Source organism: Mus musculus, chromosome 9 (assembly GCF_000001635.26).
Source record: "Mus musculus strain C57BL/6J chromosome 9, GRCm38.p6 C57BL/6J".
NCBI lineage: Eukaryota > Metazoa > Chordata > Mammalia > Rodentia > Muridae > Mus > Mus musculus.
In genome coordinates, this window is record NC_000075.6 from 116,392,592 (window position 1) to 116,399,697 (window position 7,106).

General features: G+C 45.9%; 1 long non-coding RNA gene across 2 annotated transcripts; it reads left to right on the forward strand.

Moving 5' to 3' along the window:
* The first annotated feature begins 297 nt into the window (after window positions 1-297).
* Gm31559 lies at window positions 298-6,890 on the forward strand. 2 transcript variants are annotated; one of them, XR_001779359.1, is made up of 4 exons: window positions 298-483; window positions 762-1,834; window positions 5,741-5,943; window positions 6,492-6,890. It is a non-coding gene; the product is annotated as a predicted gene, 31559 (long non-coding RNA). The 2 variants fall into 2 exon arrangements; XR_001779360.1 differs by having other exon boundaries at window positions 298-1,834; window positions 6,495-6,890.
* The last annotated feature ends 216 nt before the right edge of the window (window positions 6,891-7,106 follow it).

Below are 7,106 nucleotides of genomic sequence, written 5' to 3' on the forward strand. Positions count from 1 at the left end.
GGGGGGGGAGGGAATGGGGAGGAGCAGGGGGAGGAGGAAGGGAAGGAGGAGGAGGAAGTTTCTTTTCTCTCTTTCTCCCTCCCTCCCCTCTCTTTATTTTCCTTCTTCCCTCCCTTCCTTCCTTCCTTCCTTCCTTCCTTCCTTCCTTCCTTCCTTCCTTCCTTCCTTCCTTTCTTTCCTTCCTTCCTTCTTTTTTCCTTTCCCTCTTCCTTTCCTTTCTCCTCCTTCCTCTTCCTCTTCCTCTCCCTCTCCCTCTCCCTCTCCCTCTCCCTCTCCCTCTCCCTCTCCTCCCTCCCTCCCCTTTTTCCTTCTCAAAACCAGTGTTGAAAACTACAGTCTATACTGGTTTGAATGAGAAGTGTCGGGCATTGGCTCATATATTTGAACACTTGCTCCCAGCCGATGATGCTGTTTGGAGAGGTTATGAAGAGGATGATGCTGTTTGGAGAGGTGGAGCCTGGCCAGAGGAAGTATATGGCTGAGGTTGGCTTTGAGAGTGTATAGCCTGGGGTTGGCACTGAGGGTGTATAGCCTGGGGTTGGCACTGAGAGTGTATAGCCTGGGGTTGGCACTGAGGGTGTATAGCCTGGGCTTGGCACTGAGGGTGTATAGCCTGGGCTTGGCACTGAGGGTGTATAGCCTGGGCTTGGCACTGAGGGTGTATAGCCTGGGCTTGGCACTGAGGGTGTATAGCCTGGGCTTGGCACTGAGGGTGTATAGCCTGGTCCTATTTCCAGTTTGTTCTCTACTTCACTGTGTAGTTGAAGATGTGACTTCTCAGCTCCTTCTGGCTGCTTGTTCTCGTGCCTCTTCCACCATTATGAACTACCTTCCTGGAACCACAGGCTAAAAAACCACTTTCTTCTTTTGGTCAAGGTATTTTATCACAGCAACAGTAAGTAATGAATATAGAGTCTCTGGGCCAGAGTTGTCTATCAGCCAGTTTTGCTTTTGCTGCTTTTATGCTTTGATCCGTTTTGTATGAGATAGCTGCTTCACTGCATGGCCCAGGCTGGTTTCAAACTCACAATACTCCCTGCCTAGCCTCCCCAGCACCACTGTGCTACCTACGTGCAGTCACCGCTGCGTCGGAACACACAAGGGAGGTCCATCACTCAGGTGTGTCTACAGCTGTCTGACTCTACAGTGTCATCCCTGCTGATGGCAACAGAGCCTGGGTTCTGAACTGTCCTGCGCAAGGCTCACATTTTGAACATTAATCAGTGACTACTCTAAAAGTTGTGAAAGGAAGTCCCTGGACACAAGCCGCCTTTGAAAGTTCTTCTTGTTCTGTCCTAGTTCTCTCCGCTTCTTGGTGCTTGTGGTGGTAGGAGTCTCTGCCATGTGACCTACTGCCGTGGACTCTGCCCTGACCTCCCTCTTCCGATGGACTGCATCCTATGAGGCTATTAATCTGAATAAATCCCTTTCCCTCACCTTGTTCTGCTAGGTGTTTCAGTCACAACTATGAAAAGTAGCTGCTACAATGAGAAGGCCTGAGCACTCACCAGCTCCTTATAGAAAAAGTTGCTAACGTATGTTTCTGAGCCTCAAACTCTGTTGCAGGACACTCTTGTCAGAGGAGCCTGTGGGACACTTTGTTAGAGGAACCTAACTTCAGCGGTAAGTTTTACATTTTGAGTTCATATGAAAACATGGTCAAAATTCCCAACGCATTGTTTTCAATTTACTAGACTTGCAGAATCCAGATGACACAACTGTGCCCTATTATAAAACTCGGAGATAAGATGAAAAAAGTGATTTTCTTGGTAAGACTCTGAGATAATGATCAACATTAAAAATACAGGACTCAGATCGGGAGCTGGCTTAGGAGGTAAGTTACTTGTGAAGATGTTTTTTAAAAAATTAAGCTTGGGCCCAGCGGGTAAGAGTACTGACTGCTCTTCCAGAGGTCCTGAGTTCAATTCCCAACAACCACATGGTGGCTCACAACCATCTGTAATGGGTTCTTATGCCCTCTTCTGGTGTGTCCGAAGGTAGGGACAGTGCACTCACACACATAAAATACATAAATCTTTAAACAACAACAACAAAAAAATAAGCTCAAGGACAAAAGTTTGGATTTCTAGCATCCACATAAAATCTAGGTGAGTGTGCCAGCTTATCAATATATATATATATATATATATATATATATATATATATATATATATATATATATATATAGTTGTATTAAAACAGAGACCCTATTTCAGCAAAAAGAGAGGAGATCAAGTAATCAAAACACTGGATGTCACCTTCTGTCCTCCACATGCATGCACACATGTGAACATTCACTTATACACAAGTGCATCCACACACATGTGAACATACACACATACAAATAAACATAGGACTCAAAAAGAAGAAGAAAGAAGGGGAAGGAGGGTAAGGAGGACAAAGAGAAGGAGGATGAGAAGGAGGAGGAAGAGGGGGAAGAAGAGGGAAAGAAGGAGGAGGATGAGGCAGCAGCCAGGTAGACATTAAGAATTACGAGTGAGGGAGTGAGAGAACAAAGCCCCGGGTGCTCTGTGAGTCTGGCCCTTCTCCAGAGGGCTCATGCGGTCCAATGTGGTCCCACTGAGAACACCCTACACCCCTAGACAGAGGAGAATCTACTCTGCTACTGCCACCCAGATGTGATGGCTTGCTCATTCCTCATCTTATAAATGTAACCAGGCCCCAGACCGTAGTAGGCCCCAGACTTTGGCACAACTGACTCCATGATGGAAGTACCATTTGGGCTATAAAACTCAGCAAGTAGACATCACCACCTGCCAAAACTAAAACAAAAACCTAATCCATCAATGTTCTGGGAAAGTCTCAAAATGTACTAACCTTGCTTTATAGATTCTGGAGTTTTGCTTCTGGCTAACTGTTCTTGTTAAATGAAGTATGTCATCCCAGAACATACTGCTCCCCCCCACCCCATTAATTTATTTATTCACTTGATCACAGCCTCCCCCCCACACCTCTCCTCCCTCTCCTGTCCCCTTCACTTCTGGGAAGAGGGAGGTCCTCCCTAGGTACCAATTCACCCTGGCACCCAGAACACAGCTTTTGTGTTTAAAAGCTCACCCTGAGAAAGGCTTGGGGCTACACTGGGATCTCAAACTCTCAGTGGAATCACTGGCTGACTAATAAAGGCTTTCTATTGGCTTAACCCCATGTCGGAACAGTCTTCTCTGATGAATACTACAACACAATTAGCTAGACCTTCAGTTGTCCCATTCTTTTCCATCTGCCACTACTGTGTCTGGGGTACATGCTGTGCCAACAACCTAGAGACAACCTCAATTAGATGCTTTCTCTAAGGGGTGGCTGCCTAGCAGTTAGCTTTCTCACACAGGCTAGGAACTTATTGACTCAAACTCCTCTGGGTTCTCCTCGCTTACCACATCTGACTTGGGCTTCTTGCTCAAGGATGAAAATCACAATAACAAAGCTGACAAGGGACCACAGAAGAATCCACGTGTTTGTCCTTTAGAATGAAAGTGTTTTAGACTTCAGACTTTCCATTCCAAGGTTTTAAGGTATCTGCATGGACACGGTAAGAAATCTTGGGGGAAAGTACCCAGGCATTAAGATGAGGTTTCCTCCTGTTTTCCACAAAGCCTATATACAGCATGTAAGGAGCATTAGATGGGACTATTTTCTGGCTTCGGCTATATGATATGAGGAGCATTAGATGGGGCTATTTTCAGGCTTCGGCTGTGGGATCTGTCACATGAAGTCAGATGTGGAATTTATTCAGATTTTAGAACATCTCAGATCTCAGGGTTTGGGATCAGGGATGCCCAACTGGCATGTGAACAGGTCTAGACATTTAGCCTAAACCAGCAGTGGTTCTGAGAGTGAAAGAAAACCTTCATACTCCACCCACAGAACCCCCTTAGAGGGGGTGGCTACCGCTTCCATCTGAGTGCTGGAGAGTGTTGTGCCCTGGTTTCTAGTTCAAGCCTATCTCCCCAGTTTTCGGCTTGTTAAACTTCCTCATGTTAGTGTAATTTGTTATTGTTGTTTTGTTTTTTTCTGTTGTTATAATAAACTACAACGATCAACACAACCTATAGAAGGATAGATTTACGTAGGCTTCCAATTCCAGACAGATAAGAGTCCAGGGCAGCAGGGTGGTAGAATGTCAACGAGCAGCAGACATGGCGGCAAGAATAGGAAGCTGAGTGATCACATCTTGAACCACAAGTGCAGCATGGAAAGAATGAACTGGAAGAAGCCTAGGACTCCCCCCCCCCCCCAAAGCCTGTTCCCAGCCACATAATTTCCCCAGTGAGGCTGTACCACTTAAAGCACCTCAAATAGTGGCAATGACTGGCGACCAAGTGTTCAAATGTCTAGACAAGTTAGTAAGATAAAACATCTATCAGGAGATGTTCTCTGAAAGACTCAGGGGAAGAACTGAGCTGAGACCCTTGAGAGGACCCTTGGTTCATAGGTCTGGGATCTGTGAAGAGAATAGAGAAAGGGAGATTGTCTAGAGACCCTCAGACTGCAGTGAGCTGAGTGAAGCTGCAGCCTTCCAACAGTGCAGACTCACTGGCCTGGTCCTCGTGCTGTCTCCATTGTGAATGTGTGTCAGATCCTGTCAGATCCCCTTAGCAGCGGCATAGAAAGATCAATTCAGCAGCCTTCCTAGAGTTGAGAGGTCCCCATGCAAGGACTAAAACATAAATCTGATGTGTTGGGGTGGGCAGGGGGAAGGGAACTGTGTACCAAGACAAAGGTGACCCACCTATGTCTCCTCTGTCTAGCTACTGCCCAATGCAGGAGTAATAGAGCCACATAAACAAATGTCCCTCCCAAGTTCTGTAGTTCCTGGCTTTGAGTCTGTCCAGGTTCTAAGTCATATGTTCACCATAGCAAAGCAGTATATTGTCCTAAAGTGTGCCCCCTACTCCGTGTGAAAAGTTCTAAGGTAAGGACTCCATTTTGTTCCTAAGACTTACAGACCAGCCTCATGGCTGAAACATGGAACTTGTTAAGAGCTTAGTGGCCAACATGACTGAAGAACCTACCCACCTGAGAACCTACCCTGCCTGTCTGTGGAAGCAGCTCTCGCTCACACCCACCCTTCCTTAGTTCTCCAATCACAGTGAATTCTAAGAAAAGTCAGGACCCATCTTGGGGCACATGTCTTATATCTATCTTGAAACAGACTTGATGCACTTGAGTTTGAGGAAAAGAAAACAGAAAGAGGGAGACCGTGATGGTTGATATCAACTGACAACTTGGTAGGATTTATAATCACCCTAGAAACTAACCTCTGGGCGTCTTTGGGAAGGCGCTCCTGGGTTAGGCTAGCTGAGGTGGGAAGAGGTTCCCTAATGTGGACAGCACCTTTCCTGGGCTAGAGGACCACACTGAATAAAAAGGAGAGAGCAAGTTGGGTGCCAGTGTTCATCTCTCTGTGTGTGTGTGTGTGTGTATGTATGTGTGTATGTGTGTGTGTGTATATATGTGTGTATATATATGTGTATTTGTGTGTGTGTGTCTGTGTATATGTGTGTATGAGTGCATATGTGTATTTGTGTGTGTGTGTGTCTGTGTATATGTGTGTATGAGTGCATATGTGTGTGTTTCCTGATTGTGGACACGTATGACCAGATGCCTCCTAGTATGATACCTTCCCCATCATGATGGGCTGTATCTTTAAACTGTCCACTAAAGTAACACCTTCTTTTCTAAGGTGATTGTGTCAATTTTTTTTTTTTTTTTGTCATAGAGACTACAAAAGCCGCTAGTGCAGAGGGCCACGAACAGCAAGGTCGCCCTGAAAGCCCGATTCTTTCACTTCCATCGTCTTTGGCACTGACTATGCTCTAGATCTGAGTGGGCCTCCATTGTGCCAGAGATCTCTGGGGCGTCTTCCAAATGCAGACCATTGGACTGAAATTGGACATGTGTCCAATGATACTTTGTACCTAGGTATGCATGCTTATCTATATAGGGCTAAGGCTTTGAGCCCCAAGGGATGCATGGAACCCCAGTCCTTTACATGGGTTTCATTCATCCCTGAGAATAGAACCGACATGCTACTGAAGAATACTATGGAAACATTTCAGATTTAAGGATAGAGTCTATTTGCATGACTGTTCTAAATGTTCATAAAAATATCACACTGAATGAATGTTACAGAGGGAGTAGGAAATAGGGAAATAAAGAAAAAGAGGGTTGGAAGGAAGGGAAGGGAAGGGAGGGGAAGGGAAGAGATGGGGGAGAGGGGAAGAAGGGAAGGAGGGAGGGAAGGAGGGGAGGAGGGAGGGAGGGAGGGAAGGAGGGAGGGAGGGAGGGAGGGAGGGAGGGAGGGGCTGGATCTCACTTGGCTTGGGTGTAGATGCAAGTTTCTACAAGCCTTCTTAGCAGGAGCATCCATGACTGTGGGGATTCTGCTGACCTGGCCAAGTGTCAGGTGACTATAAATTGCATGGTTGTCTTATGTCTGAATCTGTGCCATTTGCAACCCATTTTATCAGCAGACCTACTAACTGGCTCTCAAAGCAGAGGCAATCATTTGTCTGTTGGCTTTGCCTTTTCTTGGGAACTCCAGAGTCTGAACTGAGATCGCTCCATCTCCCCAGCTAGGAGGCAGAGAAGAGCCTCACCAGCTTCCACAGAGAACAAAGGACATGAAACCACACAAGAGAGCCAGAGCCCCAAGCAGCAAACTGAGAGTCTGTCAACCTTCTGTCTGCCCAAAGCCCAAAGGCAAGTGGGTCTTCTGTTGTTGGTTTAAATGAACCATGTACTTCAAGTCCAATAGGCCTTCCTCTGTCTCAACACAACCACCATGTTCCATCCTATGCACCTTGAAGTTGGAATTTAATCAATTTGATTCTCTCTGCCCTTGACTGGCTCATTCACAAAAATACTGCTGCTCAGATGATCTTGGGGAAAGCTTGCCAGAGAACCATGGGAGGTTCCTATGAGGTCAGAAGAGAATTAAGCATTGGGTTGGTTTTTTTTTTTTTTTTTTTTTTCAGAATTTCAGAATAATGAACTGTACGTTATGGGGAAAAGAAGTCAGGTTTGCTTAGTGTCCATGTGTTTATTCAGAACCTATCACCCAGCTGGGAAGGGAAAATAAAACA